The sequence below is a fragment of the Aulostomus chinensis genome, chromosome 1 (genome assembly GCF_037954235.1).
Source record: "Aulostomus chinensis isolate RoL2024-O1b breed Wild chromosome 1, RoL_Achi_v1.0, whole genome shotgun sequence".
Taxonomy (NCBI): domain Eukaryota; kingdom Metazoa; phylum Chordata; class Actinopteri; order Syngnathiformes; family Aulostomidae; genus Aulostomus; species Aulostomus chinensis.
This window is the reverse complement of record NC_141320.1, coordinates 4,804,570-4,822,978: the sequence shown is the minus strand read 5'-3', so window position 1 is coordinate 4,822,978 and position 18,409 is coordinate 4,804,570. Positions and strand designations below refer to the sequence as shown.

General features: G+C 44.5%; 1 non-coding gene across 1 annotated transcript; it reads right to left on the bottom strand.

The window, feature by feature from the left end:
• Window positions 1-3,292: 3,292 nt before the first annotated feature.
• On the bottom strand, window positions 3,293-3,364 carry trnaq-uug (transfer RNA glutamine (anticodon UUG)). Its single transcript has one exon. It is a non-coding gene; the product is annotated as a tRNA-Gln (tRNA).
• Between the last annotated feature and the right edge of the window lie 15,045 nt (window positions 3,365-18,409).

Genomic DNA, 18,409 nt, shown 5'->3' with positions numbered 1-18,409 from the left:
GGGGAGAAACCATTCCCATGCTCAGTTTGTGGCAGAAGATTCTCAGAAAAGGGTAATTTGAGAAGACACATGAGAAGACACACCGGAGAGAAACCATTCCCCTGCTCAGTTTGTGGCTAAAGATTCTCAGAAAAGAGAGGTCTGAAAAGACACATGAAAATGCACAATGGGGAGAAACCATTCCCCTGCTCAGTTTGTGGCACAAGATTTTCAGAAAATGGGCATCTGAAAATGCACATGAGAACTCACACAGGGGAGAAGCCATTCCCCTGCTCCATTTGTGGAAAAATGTTCTCTGTTCAAGGATATTTGAAAAGCCACATAAGAACACATACTAGAGAGAAACCATTCCTCTGCTCAATTTGTGGCACAAGATTCTCAGAAAAGAGATATCTGAAAAACCACGAGAACACACACTGGGGAGAAACCATTCCCCTGCTCACTTGGTGCTGAAAGATTCTTGATAAAGGCACAACTGAAAAAACACATAAGAACGCACACTGGGGAGAAACCATTCCCCTGCTCAGTTTGTGCTAAAAGATTCTCGGTAAAGGGACACCTGAAAAGACACATGAGAATGCACAGTGGGGAGAAACCATTTTTCCAAACATGACACTGAAGCCATGACAAAAGAGTGGGAGACGCAGGTTGAAAGCCAACAATGAATGTATTTAACTAAAAAAAAACACAACAATAAATCAAAAATGGGCCCAGGTGCTTCCAACTAGGAGGAATGAACAGCTCCCCACTCTCCAGATACCTGCTGCAACACAAGAAACATCATGAAAGACACGAGATTCTGCGTGACTTTTCTGTTAAACCTGTGTTGAGAGCTAATTTGCAGTATGCAACCAAACCAGGTTACTTTTGAATGTTGCAAAAATACATCCCTGCAATTCTTCAAAAATAATTAATAATACAAGAACACACATTTGGTTTGTTTTGCACTGGAATTGTCCTTTAAGAGCTTCACAAGCTGGGAGAAGGATTTTAATCACTACTCTGGATTTTACTGGAGGCCAGTGCAGCGAAGCTAAGATTTGCGTGATGTGCTCTCTCTTCCTAGTTTCTGTCTATGCTTCTTGTCTATGCTTTACGCTTTATTTCTATGCATGCACCTGCATTGTGGACCAGCTGCAGAGTCTTCAACCACTTGTTAGTACAGCCTGATAATAAAGTAAATAAAAATATATGATAATAAAGTTCCTACAGTTTTTGTACTTTACTGTATTCAACTCAAATTTAATTTGTCTTCATTATTTTAATATTAAGCAGTTGTATTCTGAATTGTATTCCAAGTGTCTTTCCAGATCATTTTCTTGCTATTTTCAAACAGCAAACATCTGCTTTTGGTGGAAAAGAAGAAGCTGTGCCTGATCCCGTTGAAGATGTTGCTCCACCAAAGAGACCAAAGGAATCCTCTGCACTGATGTCTCTCCTAGGGTCAGCCTACATGCGGAAAGACACAGTTACACAGAAAACTGTATTTGAAAAGGCCCAGGATGAAATCAAAATATACAGGGAAGTAACACCCATTCCACTCTCTGAGAATCCTCTCAACTGGTGGAGAACACATGCAAAGCAGGATACCCTATTGGCCCACCAAACAAAATGGTACCTTTGTGTACCTGGTACCAGTGTCCCGTCCGAGCGGGTTTTTTCCACCACTGGGGATGTTGTGACGGCAAAAAGGAGCTGCCTTACTCCTCAACATGTTGATCAACTCCTTTTCATGCAGAAAAATCTTACTGTCTCCAACAAGTAAGAAAAGGGATGACAGGTCTTGAAGTTTTATGGACTTGTAAATACTTTTCTTTTTTGCATGAATGAAAAACAAACCAAACCCAAACAGGAAGTTCAGAATGCCTGGAAAACAAGATGGAATGTCACCACTTGTCTGATGGTGTTTTTCAGTTTACATTGTATGTTTCAAATATACAGACCATGTTCCAAAAAACTGAGATATTGGTGCTATTTTAATTTGCCTACATTTATTTGAGTCAACAGCTGGCTGTTAATTCTGTTCTGATGCAGTTGTCACAACCATTGTAGTGTTATTGCACAAAAGCTGTGAGACAGTTGTAGCTAAGTGAGTGTCCTGTTTATGTGTGTCATCTTTGGAGATACTTTATTTACATTGTCTATCTTGTAATTTATTTTAATTTGATTTATATTCATTCATTTTTTTGTGTTGTCAGTCACTTGGTCAGGTTTAAATAAATAAATAAATGGATATCGAATTGAATCGTGAATTGAATTGAATCGGACCTCGGAAAATCGAATCCAATCGATTAGGAAAATCTGAATCGATACCCAGTCCTACTGACTGGTATTTGTTGTTAAACTGGACAGTTTGTCTGTTGAAGCTCTTTAAGTTGATCTGGTTGGACACAAATCTTAGCCACTCAGATGCAGCAGCAGAAGAAGCTGTCATCCACCCTGACAGTCAGAGCATCAAGTCAAGGAAACATCAACCATCTTGTAGTTCCAAACCTTCACCTGTCAGATTCAGCTACTTCTTATTGTGGGACTTTAAATTTGAACACAAACAGTGTCTAGACGCACGATGGCCCAAAAACGGCCCGCATCCCAATTGCAGATCAGCACCACACCAGACCCAGGATTGGTCCAGTTCTGATTTTACTTCAGTATTTGGCACCTTCGGACGTTCGGACCGAATCCAGTTAGTTCCACACATTTTCATTTCACCTTGGATTTTGGAGCTTTCGGGTTAAAACCTGTATTTCATGTGTGGGCCAAAACCGTCATGTGTGCACCACAGCCGGATCAGGAAGCTTTCAAACGGATCTGGCCCAAAGACTCCTGCTATCTGGGTAGTGCAGATGCCAATGTAGTGGTTGGGGAAATAGTCTCTGAGAATCCAACTTGACGGTCCTGCTAAGTGTTGTGATGCTCAAATGTTCTGTAAAATAGTTGGACCCTCAGCAGAGCTGCTAGATTAGGAGTTGATGGGAGTTGTTGCAGATACCAGGGTCCAAAGTCCAGGCTTGAACCTGGTTTGTGCCAGTTATTTGTCAAGCTTGCAGCGATTCTTTCCTTTTCACATCGCCGTGTCTCCTGATGACTCAGGACCAGTTGATGTCCATTTACCTGTCATGGTGACAGAGAACTTTGTCCAGCTCAACCAGGACAAAACTGAGGTCTTAATTGAAGGTGGTGGCAGCGTTGTTAGGGCCTGAGCCTCCTCCCAACCAGCCACAGCCAAGTAGCAGGAGTTGGCCATAGAAAAATGCAATTCCTCTTTCAAAGTCCGCAGTCCGAGACCTGCTGGAGGCTCCACCGAGATTTGAACTCGGATCACTGGATTCAAAGTCCAGAGTGCTAACCATTACACCATGGAACCAGTCCAAAAAAAAAGACATGAGTGAGAAAAATTATGGCGCTTATCATGTAGGAGGGACTACAGTGGTTGTCTGGTTTAAATTTTCACGAACATCCATCCATCCATTCATCCATTGTCTTCCGCTCATTCCTGTTAATGGTTGCAGACTCCTTTTTCATAGCTGGAACCTTCCTCTTGTGTCAGCTTCCTGTTCCCATCTCTATGTTAACGGTCAGTTTTGACCCACGTCTTCAATCAGCTGTCAAATAAACTAAAACAATTTTCTATCATGGTTCAGGTTAACAAAATCCTCATCAACTTCTCTGGTCCAATCACATTTATGTTGGCACACAGAGAACAGATCTAGAGTCAGAGCTGAGACTTCAGTCTAAGCACCTTAAGATGGAGGAGAAGAAGCCCTGATTTCTGGGTCTCACAGTCTTTTTATTCTCTTGGCTCCACCCACACAGGGCAGGAGAACATCCTCATAGTGAGTCAGTATTTTTCCATGTTTAACCAAATCAGCTCTCAGTGGTTAAGAACAGGTGAGTTAGTGAGTGTGGTTCGTTCTAATCTGATGTCCAAGCTGCAGGGAACAGCAAAGCCAAACAGTACAGAAGCCTTTCAGCATTCATGCAGACTGTAAAGAGGCTGAAATGCTCCCTGCTTCTGGAAGGAGCAGAGATGGAGCCAGAAAAAACACAGAATTTACCCAGACTCTGATTTGAACTAGCAAGAGACTCAAGCTGGTCATGAAGTATGATTGGCTGCCTCTTCGTGATGTCATTCACACACACCTGTATAATCAGGATGTGAGCTGAGGGGTGGAGATCAATGAGTCCTGGAGACGTTCAATAATGTCCACAACTTTGGCACCAGGAAGACAGCAGGTGATGGCACCTGGGAGTTCAACAGACCTGATGATTGAACCACCAATCACAAGGATTTCAGCCTCCATTGTAAACAGAGAGTTTAGATGAGAGAGAACCTGCTGTCAGCCTCACCAGTCAGGGCAGTGGCAGAGGCAGCAGAGTTGAATGAAGCAGGACCACCTGGCAGGTCTCAGCTGGAGGTGATGACATCACTGGCCTCAGTCCTGACCAGTGCTCTGCCTAGCAACAGGGACGATGGGGAGAAACCAGTAGAAGCACTCTGAGAGTTGGAGACAGCAGGAGAGAGAGACCACGACAGAGTCACCCATGGGAAACTGTTGGATCCACTCAGGACCGGCTGGACAGACACAGATCAAAGACAGAATTGATGATGATGTCATCAGGGCTTTGATAGTGTCTTTATTTGTACCTAGAATTCTGTCTTTGATCTCAGGAGGACATGAAAGAAACACAATTGAGGAAAGTAGAGGAGAACATTCAGCTTCATTAGAAACACTTGAACTGTTGAACAGTAGAATTTGTTTGAAACAGTTTACAACACTGAGGGACAGGATTGATGAGGGAAGGTTTTTCTACTTTAAATTTAATTCTAACTTTAAACTGTGGATGAACATTTTTAGTCGTTCATATTCTAACATACAGAGGAAGTCATGTCATTCCCTTTTTAAAAAAAGAAAAACATGTGAAGCTCCTCCCCCCAGCTCCAGATGGACAGACAGACATGAGAGTGGCCAGGAAGCAAAGAAGTGTTGTGCTCCTCTCCAGTGCTCTGGTGTTGTTGTGTTCTTCTCAGCTCCATCATGAAGACCTGCTGGCACTGGGCGCTGGTGGAAGTTTGCAGCTCTCACTGGAAAGTCCTGAGGCTCCTCCCACTCTGAAGCAGGCAGTTGCTCCCAGCCAGCCCTCACTTTCACTCTCTGGTGTAGGAGTGAAGAACAAAATCAGAATCAAGAACCATCTCTCTTTCATTGGGGCTCCTTTCTCCTTGTTCTGATACAGAAACTCAACAGCTTCTAATATTGATTTGACAGGAAATGTTGATGACACACTGGGATTTTTGTTCTCCTGCTGTCACTGTCAAGTGCAGCTTAACATGAGAGGTAGCAGGATCATTCATGTGTTCATGTTTCCAGCAGACAAGGAGGAAACCTGGGAGGACTTCAGTGACTTTGATCACTGGTTCTCACTTCAGGTGTGAAAGCTTTTGTTTATGAAGTTTGAACGGAGCCAGGAGTTGAATCTAGAATCTTCTGATCCAAAGTCAGACGCGTTATCCATTGCGCCACCAGACCTACAGAGGGGAGGGGCTTATACAAAAAAAGTCAACATTTGTTTGACAGAAAATTTAAATGATATGGTGGCATTTTCTGTTTTTGTGCTGTCTGCTTTTCTAAATATCAGGTTTAGATCAATAAATGAACACTGGGACACCAAAAGAGAACACAGTAATTAATAAAAGATGATAAACTGTTTTTTAATAAACATTCATTATTTAACATGAAACGACTGACTTTTTAAAGACGAAAATAAGAAAGAGAACCTGCATCATCCCAGCCATGAAGACCTCAACATGGTTGAAGAGAAAGTCTTGTGGTGGATTCTTGTGTTTTGCAGCATCCTTGATGAGTCTGCATAGAAACATTGGTGTTGTGGACCCACATCCACCAGGAGTGGAGCTCAACCAAGAAGAGCAAGAGGGGAATGTTTGTGGAGGAGCTGGGAAGTTCCCTGGTCAAGCCACACACTGAGGGAAGGGAACGGACGCCCCGAGACCCAGACGCTGCAGCCTTGCTCAGACAGCTGCAGAGCTCAGCAGCACTCCATCCATGCCATCAGCAACACAGAAAGCATCCACACCAGCGTCCTCCTCAGCAGCCCTGCCTCAACACCAACCAGAACAGCCACAGCCACAACCCCCTCAGGACCTGGTTCCAGAAGAAAGAGGGTCAGGACTGCCCGAGCAGTCAGGACAGCAGGACGGACGGATGGTGCTTCAACTGCAGGGAACATCTCTGGAAAGAACACACAGAAGTGACACACAAGCATCTGAACACACACACACACACACACACACAGACACACACACACACACATACACACACACACACACACACACACATGCATGTTCTTACACACAGAGACTTTTCCTCTGTTTTTGTTTTTTACTGGTTTTGAACCAGTAACTGGTTTCTGTTGGTTTGGTTTGCTTGACTGGTTGTTGTTTGTTGACCTTCCAAATCCATATTTTGGGTTCTGGCTTGTTCTGCTTTTCATTTTGTGTTTATATCAAAGTTCTGTTGCTGAAAAAGAGACTTTTTTTCTCTTTTTCTTGAAGTAAATATATGAGGGTCTAAACTGACCCATAACACCACGGATGTTCCAATAGTTAATGATATTAAAATGAATACTAAATCAAACCAGTCCATGTCAGAGATGTGTTCTAACACCCTCAGTAACGGTCAGGAAACACAACAACCTTTGGTTTATGTCTAGGATTTTCTTGAGGTTCATTTATCATTTTTTAACTGAAATCAGGGGTTTACTGACTAAAAAAAGGTCCAGAGGCCCACAACTAAATATTCAAACCAATATTTCCATGGATAAGGAAGCCTAACAAGGTCACCAAGAGATGGAAACAACTTGGAGGATAGAAAATTGTTTTAGTTTATTTGACAGCTGATTGAAGACGTGGGTCAAAACTGACCGTTACCATGGAGATGGGAACAGAAAGCTGACACAAGAGGAAGGTTCCAGCTCTGAAGAAGGAGTTTGATCAAAATCTTGAACTGCCAGTAGAAATATCCTTTTGTATGTTGACCTTTGTTGACAGAAGTCACTTTAGCTTGGCAGTGAAAAGAACGGCTGCTAGCTTGACAAAGAACTGCACAAACCAGGTTCAAGCTGGACTTTGGACCCTGGTATCTGCAACGACTCCATCAACTCCTAATCTAGCAGCTCTGCTGGGTCCAACTATTTTACAGAACATTTGACAGACCTGTGGAGCAGTGAGGACACACATGAGTTGATCACATGATCCACTGAAGCACCATTTTACCTGCCACTGAGGTCACCAACATGAGCTGGAGTTGGGAATCTTGAACTGAACCTGGTATCACAGCGACACCTGCTGCTGAAAAATGGAACAGCAACACTGAACCAAGTACAGGATTGGAGGGAGACTGATGGTCGCTGTTTGGGTTTTTGAAGAACAAGGAGGGCGTGGCTTTAAGCTGGATTCCCAGAGACTATTTCCCCAACCTCTACATTGGAATCTGCACTGCCATCCAGTCACATGACTGAAGTCATCCAGTCACATGACTGAAGTCATCCAGTCATGTGACTGAAGTCATCCATTCATGTCAGTGATGTCACTCAGCAGGACTGTCATTGCCGTCTCCTTCGAGAAAAGAATCCAGACTCCACATTTCCTCTTATCTATTATTGTGTTCCTCCCTCCTGGTCTTTCCTCTGAATTCTCAGGGTTTACATCCAGTTCAGTTCTGACAGATTCAGTCATTAGTGTCAATAAATTTCCTTTTCTACACTGATTATATGTCAAGGTTTGTGTGTGTGTGTGGGGGGGGGCTGGAGCCTATCCCAGCATCAACAGGCGAGAGGCGGGGTTCAGCCTGGAAAGGTCACCAGTCCATCACAGGACCAACACATAGAGACAGACAACCATTCACACTCACAGTCACACCTACGGTCAATTTAGAGTATCAATCAGCCTCGTCCCCTCTTGATGTCTTTGGACTGTGGGAGGAAGCTGGAGTACCAGAGAGAACCCACACAGGAACAGAGGGAACATGGAGACTCACACAGCTGGGGCTCCAATCTGGAACCTTCCTGCTGGGAGGCAGCAGTGCTCACCACTGCACCATTGTGTCCCCTGAAAATGCCACCAGATCGTTTGGATTTTCTGTAAAATGAAGTACACATGAACATGAAGAGGTTTTCACAGGGCTGGTGATCCAATGGATGGCATGACCATGGGCGCTGCTGGGGGGGGGGGGGGGTCCATGGGAACGGTTCTAAGGGCCCGAGCACTGACAGGGGCCCTCAGTGGGGCTGTAAAGTAAAAAAAAAAAAAGATAACTTAAAATGAGCTAATTAAACATGGTTGTCGATTTCCATTACTTTTTTCTTGAGTTCTTCATCACATTGTCATTTAAGCCCCCCCCCCTCTTGCACAATGGTCACGGTGTCGTGGATGTCGTCACGGTGAACAAACAGCTGAAGTGGGTGAACTTGCGAGATAAACTGGACTCAGTACAAGATAAAATACTACGTTCTGCTGGTGCTGAACTCATGACTAATGGGTGCCCTAAATATGCACAGATTCAGCTTCAGGAGGACACGCCCACCCAAACTACTGGAACCAGGTTTGGAGAAGGAGCTAAGCAGTACATAAAGGCTGTAGGATTCTAGTTTTTAAGGCCCTGGTCCATCAGTGCTCTGCCACAAACCCAACTTGTGGGTTGGGGGCGTGTGGGTATCCCTATGTGGGTCTAATCTGTCACACATTCTTTATAATTGATTTCTTTATTGTGTTACTTCCAGCCTTTATCACAGTTCAGTTAAATTATTGACTGTTAGGGGAACACATGGAAGGCTGAGTGTGAGTTCACTACAATGCATCTCACTGGCCTGCATCCCTGAAACAGTGCAGTCCATTCTGCCACTCCCTTCTGACTGCACTCGTCCTGATCTGCTCTATGCAGTCTATCAAATGCAACTCCAGAGCATTTTTGGAGAGGTTTGTGTGCACTTTGGATTTTTTTGCCCTCTGCCCGTTACGGTTGCTGGTGGAGGAAGGGCATTCAGTGAACTCAGACTGATCCTGAGTCACCTCAGGTCGACCATGGGGCAAGAGAGCCTGAAGGGTCCTGCAACACTTTCAGCTGAAAGGGAATTGGCTCGCTCACTGGACTTCAAATATTGAATTTGTGACTTTGCTACAAAGAAGACTCGGCGCCTCGACTTGGGCATTGAAGTCTTTACTGTGTGAGCAGTGTAAGTGAAGATGTCTTCATGTTGTTTGTATGTAGTGGAAATATTTTGGTGATAAACTTGAAGTACAAAAAGGCAGCAAATGGCAGGGAAAAGACAAAAAAGGATTGGAATTGCTTTTATCTCTGCACAGACTGGGACAGAAAAAAAGGCAGCCACTCAGTGAAAGCTGGAACCCCATTGAGACGCATTATTTTGAAACGTGGTGAAACCTCAACGAGCTGGTGGGAGAGGTGGGGTGGTGCTGGTGCTGGGGGCTTGTCTCACATGTTTTTGCCCCTCGACTCTCTGCCTGTACGTTGGGGTTTACCCAGGTGGACGAAAGGGTTGCTTCCCTGCGCCTTCGGGTCCTGACGGTGGTGTGCGCGAATGCTCCGAACACCAGTTCAGAGTACCCACCCTTTTTGGAGTCCTTGGGAAGGGTACTGGATGGTGCCCCGGCTGGGGACTCCATTGTCCTACTGGGAGACTTCAACGCTCACGTGGGCAACGACAGCGTGACCTGGAGGGGTGTGACTGGGAGGGACGGCAGGCCCGACCTGAACCAGAGTGGTGTTCAGTTATTGGACGTCTGTGCAAGTCGCAGTTTGTCCATAACGAACACCATGTTTGAACATAAGGATGCCCACCGGTGCACGTGGCACCAGGACATCCTAGGTCGCAGGTCTATGATCGAGTTTTGGTCAGATTCTTAGTTCAAATCAACACAACATTCAGCACTTCAGAAAGTTTTCCAGGCTTTGTTAAAAGGAACAAATAATTCAAATGTGTACGCTGCTCACCACAAGAAAAAAAAAGATGATGGACAAGAAAAGTAATTCAGCCATGAAAAAGCAGATAGAAATTTGACCGCTAAAACAGCCGTCAAGAGAACAGACAAAAAGAGAGTCGCTCGTTGGCAGTGAACGTGAACATGCAATGTTCTGCATCCCATGTGTTCTTCTTGCCTCTGATGTAAAAAAGCCATCTCAAAGCTCACTGGGTGTGGTTTCAAAATGTGAAGTGTAACAATGTAGCTCTTCTGACTTGACCCCTTTTTGTGCCAGTGCACTTGGCATATCTGTTTATGAACATTCAAACATTTGTTTCATCATAAATTTGTGTTGCCTAAAAGTAAGCAGAAACTCAGTGGATCTCTTGCGGCGCGTTATGTCTGATGAAATAACTGTTGCCTCGTTGTTCAAGGCAGAAAATTGTGCTGACTCATGTTTCCTGGGGCTCTCTGGCTCTGAAGTGTACAAAATGTAAATCTGTTTCAATCCATACAGATAAAAGACTATCATGCAGTGATGCATGGAGGTTGGAACACATAAACTCCATACAAACCCAATTTTGCACATTTGAATGACGAACAGTCCAAAACAGTGTGCTGGACAAGGTTGCTCATGTTTATTTTTATGGAGGTTGACTGATGTCTGGGCCCATACTGACATCTACTGGTCAAATAATGTAACAGCAGCATCGATGACAATACAAGGTCACAAACTCACGGTCCATGAACGGGCAACCGAGAGTCAAACTCTGACAGGTTTTTACACACACCATTTTAACACGACACACAATATTCTACTCTCTCACTCACATTTCTGTCTTGCCAGAGTTTGCACAGCACAGTTTTCTACCTACACACTCAAATCCACAGGATTTCCATCGGTATTTATAGGTATTTGTATGTTGCACAGAAAGCTGTGTGTACGCATTTGCAGAGAGTGAATATGTTCGAACCAAACTGTGCCAAGACAGAAGTTACAGCATGAGTAGGACATTGTTTTAAAATTGTGTGTAAGCAGCTCAGAAAAACCTGTACGTGACTGCTGCCTAGAGGAAAGCGTAAATACAGAGAGCACAATAGTGGATTTATTGCTGTGCATTACGTCATTGAATGAAATAAGTTTGTAATTAAGTTTATACGTTTATTTAAAGTCACACAAACTCATGGTCCATGAACAGGCAATGAAAAGTCTGACAAAAAATGCAGGTATGATGATGGGGGGGGGGGGGGGGTAATTTGGGGGGCAAAATTTGAATCTTTTAAGGGGCCCAAAATTTCTGGCGGCGCCCCCGGTCCGGTGGATGAATGCTGCTGCATTTTTCAAATTTATTTCTGTGCAGAAATAAATTACACCACCTGTTTGGGCGAATACCAAACACTGAGTCTCCTTCTCCCACTCAACACTCAACACAACGCAGAGCAGTAGCAAGGGTCTGCTGAGATGTAGGCCCAGACCGGCTCCATGTACACGAGGTGGTAAAAAGACTAACGCCGTGCAAGTGAAAAAAGCGTGATGCAACAAACAAAAACAAATGCATCATCACATTTTGCGCCGCAAACAGAGAAACGATGCATAGCACAACAGGAAGCGAACCAAGAAAGCGGCTCCAAAATGAAAACGCTGCAAAACCAGTCGCCCCCAACGGAAGTGCACCGAACCTGCAGGGGGCGCTCTCAGCCCAACAGCTCAATGCAGAGACGCGTAGGAGAGGAGACGAGACGGCTGACAGACGTTTGGTTTCCAAGAAGAGCGGGAAGAAAATCAAGTTATGGCGTAGCGTGGTAATGTGACTTTATTTTATGTGTTTACATAAAATTAACTTAAAATGCTAATTCAAAGATATCACTGTACAACGCCTCACATTACGGGACGTTCATGTTATTAACATGTTCACGCTGCCCCTTTGCTTGTCTGTTGTGAGCCTGCTTGCTGGTAGCGATGAGATAAACTGAGATTAGAGACTGATTATCGTTCAAATACTACATTCAACCCTCTATCCCAGGCGTCCAAGCCTGTCCTCTTCTTTCTAATTTCAGATGTGCTGTCCATTCTGTGGCGCCGCAGGTAGTGACCACATTAATCAGAGCCAGGAGGAGTCCTGACGCCAGTTTGACACCAGAATAATCGGTCATCACGTCGGCCAACTCTTTCCGCCCTGCTGGGAGTCTGAACCCTGACGTCTTCAGGAGTGGAGCACATGCAAATCAGAGAGATATCCTTTGACTGTTGGTAGATGAGCTGCTGCTGCTGCTGCTGCTGCTGCTGCTGCTGCTGCTGCTGCTGCTGCTGCTGCTGCTGCTGCTGCTGCTGCTGCTCACTCACGCTGTGGGGGTGGTGCTATGTTGAATCTCCATTCTTCTGTCAGGGTTTATTGGAGCCATAAGAGCACCTCAGTTTGGAGGAGCACCCTAAAATGCACATTTCTTCTACTGGTCTTAGCACACAGCTGTTTTGTGCTGATGTGAGGAATGTTTGTTGTTATTGTTTAGAGAACAAGTCTTCATGCAAAGTGGTGTATTTTATGCAAAGAGAGAAAAATGGGGATTTATTCGCATATTTATTTTATTCTGAGTTAAAACACTAACAATGTTGATTTCACCAAAAACTGGTGAGGTTATTGATTTAAAGCATGTTAAACATGTGAAATAGTTGATATTTTTATTGACACGTTGGTTAAACAGGAGCAGTTTCATATTTAATGGTATTCTTATTGTGTCAAAATATGCTGATCGTATTTTTTTTTGTGTGAGAGTAAAATAATTTTACTGTGAATTTATTCAAGAATTGAATTCAAGAAATTGAACCACTAGAGAGAATCTTCATACAAGTACTTGCATTCAGCAGGACTGAGTGCTTTGCTAATCAGGTCGAAAGTTGTTCAACAACAGAGAAACAGAAGAGAGATCAGTCCTGAATGAATCACAACAGAGACTGGAACCCTGTGTCTTTAGATCAGTGGGGGCGGTCCACAAGATTCCAGTAGATTCCAGAGATGGTGAGCCACCCAGCTTGATTCCAGACACCAGTGTCTACATGCTCTGGAATAGCAGGTGAACCATCTGCTCTGTGGTAGGATCACGCCAGGCATCTGGATTAGCACCAGCTCCAGTTTACGGTAGAAAGAATGCACTCATAGCTACTTTAAATCTCAGGGATTATTAGCTTTGGAACTCACAGATCAAACCCCACTTGATCTGAAGGAACTCTGACTTGGAGCCCACGAACTTTCAAGGTTAACAAAAGTGAGAAAACTCACATGAGGACACTTTATTTTCTTAAAGGGCCCTGTTCATTATTGTTCATATGAATGTATTTTTGTGTTTTATGTGGTACAATCTGAGAATTACAAACCAAAACTAAAGTTGCAATCAACTGTAACATCTGGTGTTAAGGTGGAGATGGCACTCGAACCCCTGCTCCACATGAACCCAGAGAGACATGGATATTCCAGGATTGGGTTACAAAAGCAACCAGAAACCTGCATCAGGAGGTTTTATCAGGGTCAGGGGTCAGCAGGAATACAAACAAGAGAGAATCAGGAACAACCTTCATCAGGAGGGTTACCAGGGTCAGGGGTCAGCAGGAATACAAACAAGAGACAATCAGGAACAACCTTCATCAGGAGGGTTACCAGGGTCAGGGGTCAGCAGGAATACAAACAAGAGACAATCAGGAACAACCTTCATCAGGAGGGTTACCAGGGTCAGGGGTCAGCAGGAATACAAACAAGAGACCATCAGGAACAACCTTCATCAGGAGGGTTACCAGGGTCAGGGGTCAGCAGGAATACAAACAAGAGACAATCAGGAACAACCTTCATCAGGAGGGTTACCAGGGTCAGGGGTCAGCAGGAATACAAACAAGAGACAATCAGGAACAACCTTCATCAGGAGGGTTACCAGGGTCAGAGGTCAGCAGGAATACAAACAAGAGACAATCAGGAACAACCTTCATCAGGAGGGTTACCAGGGTCAGAGGTCAGCAGGAATACAAACAAGAGACAATCAGGAACAACCTTCATCAGGAGGGTTACCAGGGTCAGGGCTCAGCAGGAATACAAACAAGAGACAATCAGGAACAACCTTCATCAGGAGGGTTACCAGGGTCAGAGGTCAGCAGGAATACAAACAAGAGACAATCAGGAACAACCTTCATCAGGAGGGTTACCAGGGTCAGGGGTCAGCAGTAATACAAACATGAGACAATCAGGAACAACCTTCATCAGGAGGGTTTATCAGGGTCTGAGCGCTGAATCATGGCTTAAGAATCAAAGTGGCCTCTTATTTAGGGACTCATTGATATCATCAGTTTGTTCTCTAGCAGTTGTGTTGACTTGTATCCAGGAGATCATTTTTGCTCCTCTAGTTCTTCATTACTTTCTGGGACTTTGTGTTCAATATCACATCTGAGGGGGAACTTCTTACCTCATGGTTCTTTTAAGTTGGTCTTTAATTGTTCTCAGTGGTTCTGGAGTTCCTGCTTGAGTCTCATGCCTTCACCAATGCTAGCAAGCTCTGCTCTCAGGGGTTCTGCCTGATCTCTTTTCTGCGCTGCGTCAGCCTCAGGTTGTCTTTCCTCGTGGTCACTGGCCTCTTCAACTGCTATCCCAGCGTCTACGGGTGAGAGGCGGGGTGCATTTTGTTTTCAGAATCTTCGCTCAGTTCTTGTGTATAATCTTTGGTTTGTTTGTTTGTTTGGTTTGTCTTCTGTGAGAAAATCCAGTAGTTGTCACTCACTCCGAGGAAAAAAAAACTAATATTTTTAATACTTTATCTTTTGATTAAGAAGACAATCTACAAATTCATTTAATTTCTGGATGTTTATTCTACCTACAAAGTCCATTTGTCACCATTATAGATCGACCAATCAGCATTAAGAATATAAACAATGACTCAAACTAATGGCGGTCTGCTGACGTCACATCCGTCACAGAGGCTCACTCCTGCACTCAGAGGTGGCCTTTTAGTTCCATCACTTCACGCTGTATTTACAGATTTATGATTGTGGGGAACAAACCACTCTGATGTCTGGGTTCATCAAGGATATCATTAAAGAAATCCTAACTATCTGGCCAGTTAAATTGATCCTAACTGTTCTTCAGATGTTGTGCTGGTAATGTCATGTAGTTTCTTTTCCAATGTAACTTTGTCCTTCTGATGTGTGTATTTTTACTGCTCCAACAAAGCTGTTCCTCTTCTGGGGAAATCAATCATTCAGGCAATCAATAACTGAGTGTCTCTGATGCTGTACTGTAGTATTGCAGTACAACAACACTCTGATCCTTCCTTTTCAAATGTTTTTATTGTGTTTCTCTCATCAGGTGTTCACAATGATGACAATAAAAATCAATAATTGATATTCAGCTTTGTTTCAACAATAATAACTGATCAGAAATGAGGCCTGATGGCTGCAATAGCAGCTTTGTGCTGTTCAGTGACTCCTGCTATAAAAAGGAGTCAAGGCCGTCTTAAAGATGTGAAAATGTTCCAAAGATCCTTCTTCATGTTGGTCCTGAACAAGACTGGTGTCAGGCCTTTTTTCAAAGGAGCTCCAAAAGGCTCACTTAACCCTTTGAGGCCTGGCTGAGACACGAGGCCTGTTGACCTTTGACCCTGTTGCTCTTTTGCTCTCATTGGCCTCTCCAGTGGATACAGACCTGAAACTTTATGAAATCCTAATCTGGTGGAATAATTCTAGAACCCCCTCCCAAACAGGAAGTAGCTTCAGGAAGGAGGTGGGGCTTCAAAGTTTTAAATATTGGTTTCTGGCAGAGGTGTGAACTCCTCCCAGAAATCTCATCTCATTTGGAGCAACTTTGACCAGTTATGATGCTTCATTGAAAGACTTTACTGGACTTTGCCACGCCCTTTACGGACAGCAGAAAGGACTTCGGGGGGTCAAACCAGCACAGATGTGATCCTTCAAGAACAGAACAACACACTCAAATTTCAACTTCCTAGGTTCAAAGAGAAAAAACTATCCCCTTGTGAAACTGGGCAAAATCAGGGTCTGGGACTTCTGCACTCCGAGAGCCTTTTGGAGCAGAATTGAGGATCAAATCTGGGTTCTGGTGTTTCTACTTGGGCTACATCCACCAAACTTTACACACATAGTGTGATGCCCCAGAGTAGCATGTGCTGGGAATTTCAGCCATCTAGGTGCTAAGGGGCCCAAGCACGGTCCCGGGGCATCCACTAACCCTAAGGGGCTCCTCAAAGTCTGGCCCCTCTTCCCTGGTTTCATTTGAGCTGAAGCCACCAAAAGTCACACCAATGGTGGATGTCAGTGAGAGGACTGATTCTGACATTTTCAGCCATCCAGAAGTTACAGAGCTGAAACACAAGACCCCAAAGCCCCTTCCATGTTTGTTGCCAGAGATATCGTAGTCATGACAGTGCACCTCCTTTATGAAGAAAAACAAAACAACTACTGCTTTGGGGCTTGTGTTTAGGGTTATTATATTATTATTATTATATTATATTATGTGTGTAAAGTTTGGTGGATGTAGCCGGATGGGCCGGTGTGAGCAGGCATTTCAAAATATATATTTCTGGTAAAAACGCAGAAACAGCAGTTAGTTTGTTTTTGTGTTAAAATGAGAAACAGACCCATCCAGTTGTAGTGCCACCACTCAGCGGCCACCTTGCAGTCAGAAGCCATGAAGAATGTTGCCCAGTAAGAGGAAGGAGAAAGGAGGAGCCGAAAAAGAGAGACTCCGCAAAAGAAAAGCAGCCGAATTTCCAAAACTCGACGCGTTCTTTCCAGGGCTGGACTGGGAAGAAGAGACGTCAGGTGTTGGAACGTGTAGTGGAAGAAGAAGGTCTCTCTGAGTAGTGAAAGAGTATCACTCTTTTAACATGGTTACTGTCTTCCATGTAGAATACTGCACTTTATTTTAATTTTTGAAACTTCAAAATGTGCGCATACATCCTCTGGTATGGCGTGTGCTTACACATATCGTGTAAATAACCATGGAGGGCTGCCAGAGATGAAAAATGCCAGGGCCATTTTTTGGTCCCAGTCCAGCCCTGCTTCTTAACCTGCTCACGGTGTCCTGTCAGCTGTCTTCCCTCAAGGAGGTGGCCAGTCTTGCTCTGGAGCAGTTTCAAAAATAGGCCTCAGCACACTGCCTCTGTGCCATGCCTCTCTCATGCTCCTCTACTCTTTGGTGCACATGCCTCCAGTCTGTCAGGCCTCTAATGAAGACACTTGGATCACTGGGCTTGCTAAAAGCAGGGCAAACAAAACAAAACAAAGCATGACGTTGACCACAATAAGTCAGCCATTTCCACGTCGTGCCGTCCGTTCTAACGAAGAGCCTCTGGACGACAGGGTTCATGGAATCTTGTTGAGGATGAAACTTTAAAAAATCAGTCCTCTGTGTGGAAGAAGGGCGACTAAAATAGTCTCCAACTGTCTGATCTGACTCCTCCACTTCCATTGCAACAGCATGGCTTGACTAAGAGAAAGAGAGAGAGCTGAGAGATTTCATTGGACGAGCCCAATGTCCTTCAAGAAAATCAACCAATGGGCCGCGTTTCGCGTCTCCGATACCGTTACGGTCGATTAAAAACTATACACTTTTGAAAAAAAAATTATGACAGTTATGGGCCGGCCCAAAGATGTGCATCGGCCAGATGGCCAGTCCAGCCCTGGGTTCACCCTTGATGGGTCACCAGTCCATCCCAGGACCAACACACAAAGACAGACAACCATTCACACTCACAGTCATTTAGAGTGTTCAGGTAACCACTACCCTCTTGATGTCTTTGGACTGTGGGAGGAAGCTGGAGAACCAGAGAGAACCACCACAGAGACAGGGAGAACCTGCAGGAGGGGTGGAGGTCGATGAGTCCTGGAGACGTTCAATAATGTCCATAACTTTGGCACCAGGAAGTCAGCAGGTGATGGCACCTGGGAGTTCAACAGACCTGATGATTGAACCACCAATCACAAGGATTTCAGCCTCCATTGTAAACAGAGAGTTTAGATGAGAGAGAACCTGCTGTCAGCCTCACCAGTCAGGGCAGTGGCAGAGGCAGCAGAGTCGAATGAAGCAGGATCACTTGGCAGGTCTCAGCTGGAGGTGATGACATCACTGGCCTCAGTCCTCACCAGTGCTCTGCCTTGCAACAGGGAGGATGGAGAGAAACCAGTAGAAGCACTCTGAGAGTTGGAGACAGCAGGAGGAGAGAGACCACGACAGAGTCACCCATGGGAAACTATTGGATCCACTCAGGACAGGCTGGACAGACACAGATCAAAGACAGAATTGATGATGTCATCAGGAGGCTTTGATAGTGTCTTTATTTGTACCGAGAATTCTGTCTTTGATCTCAGGAGGACATGAAAGAAACCCAATAGAGGAAAGTAGAGGAGAACATTCAGCT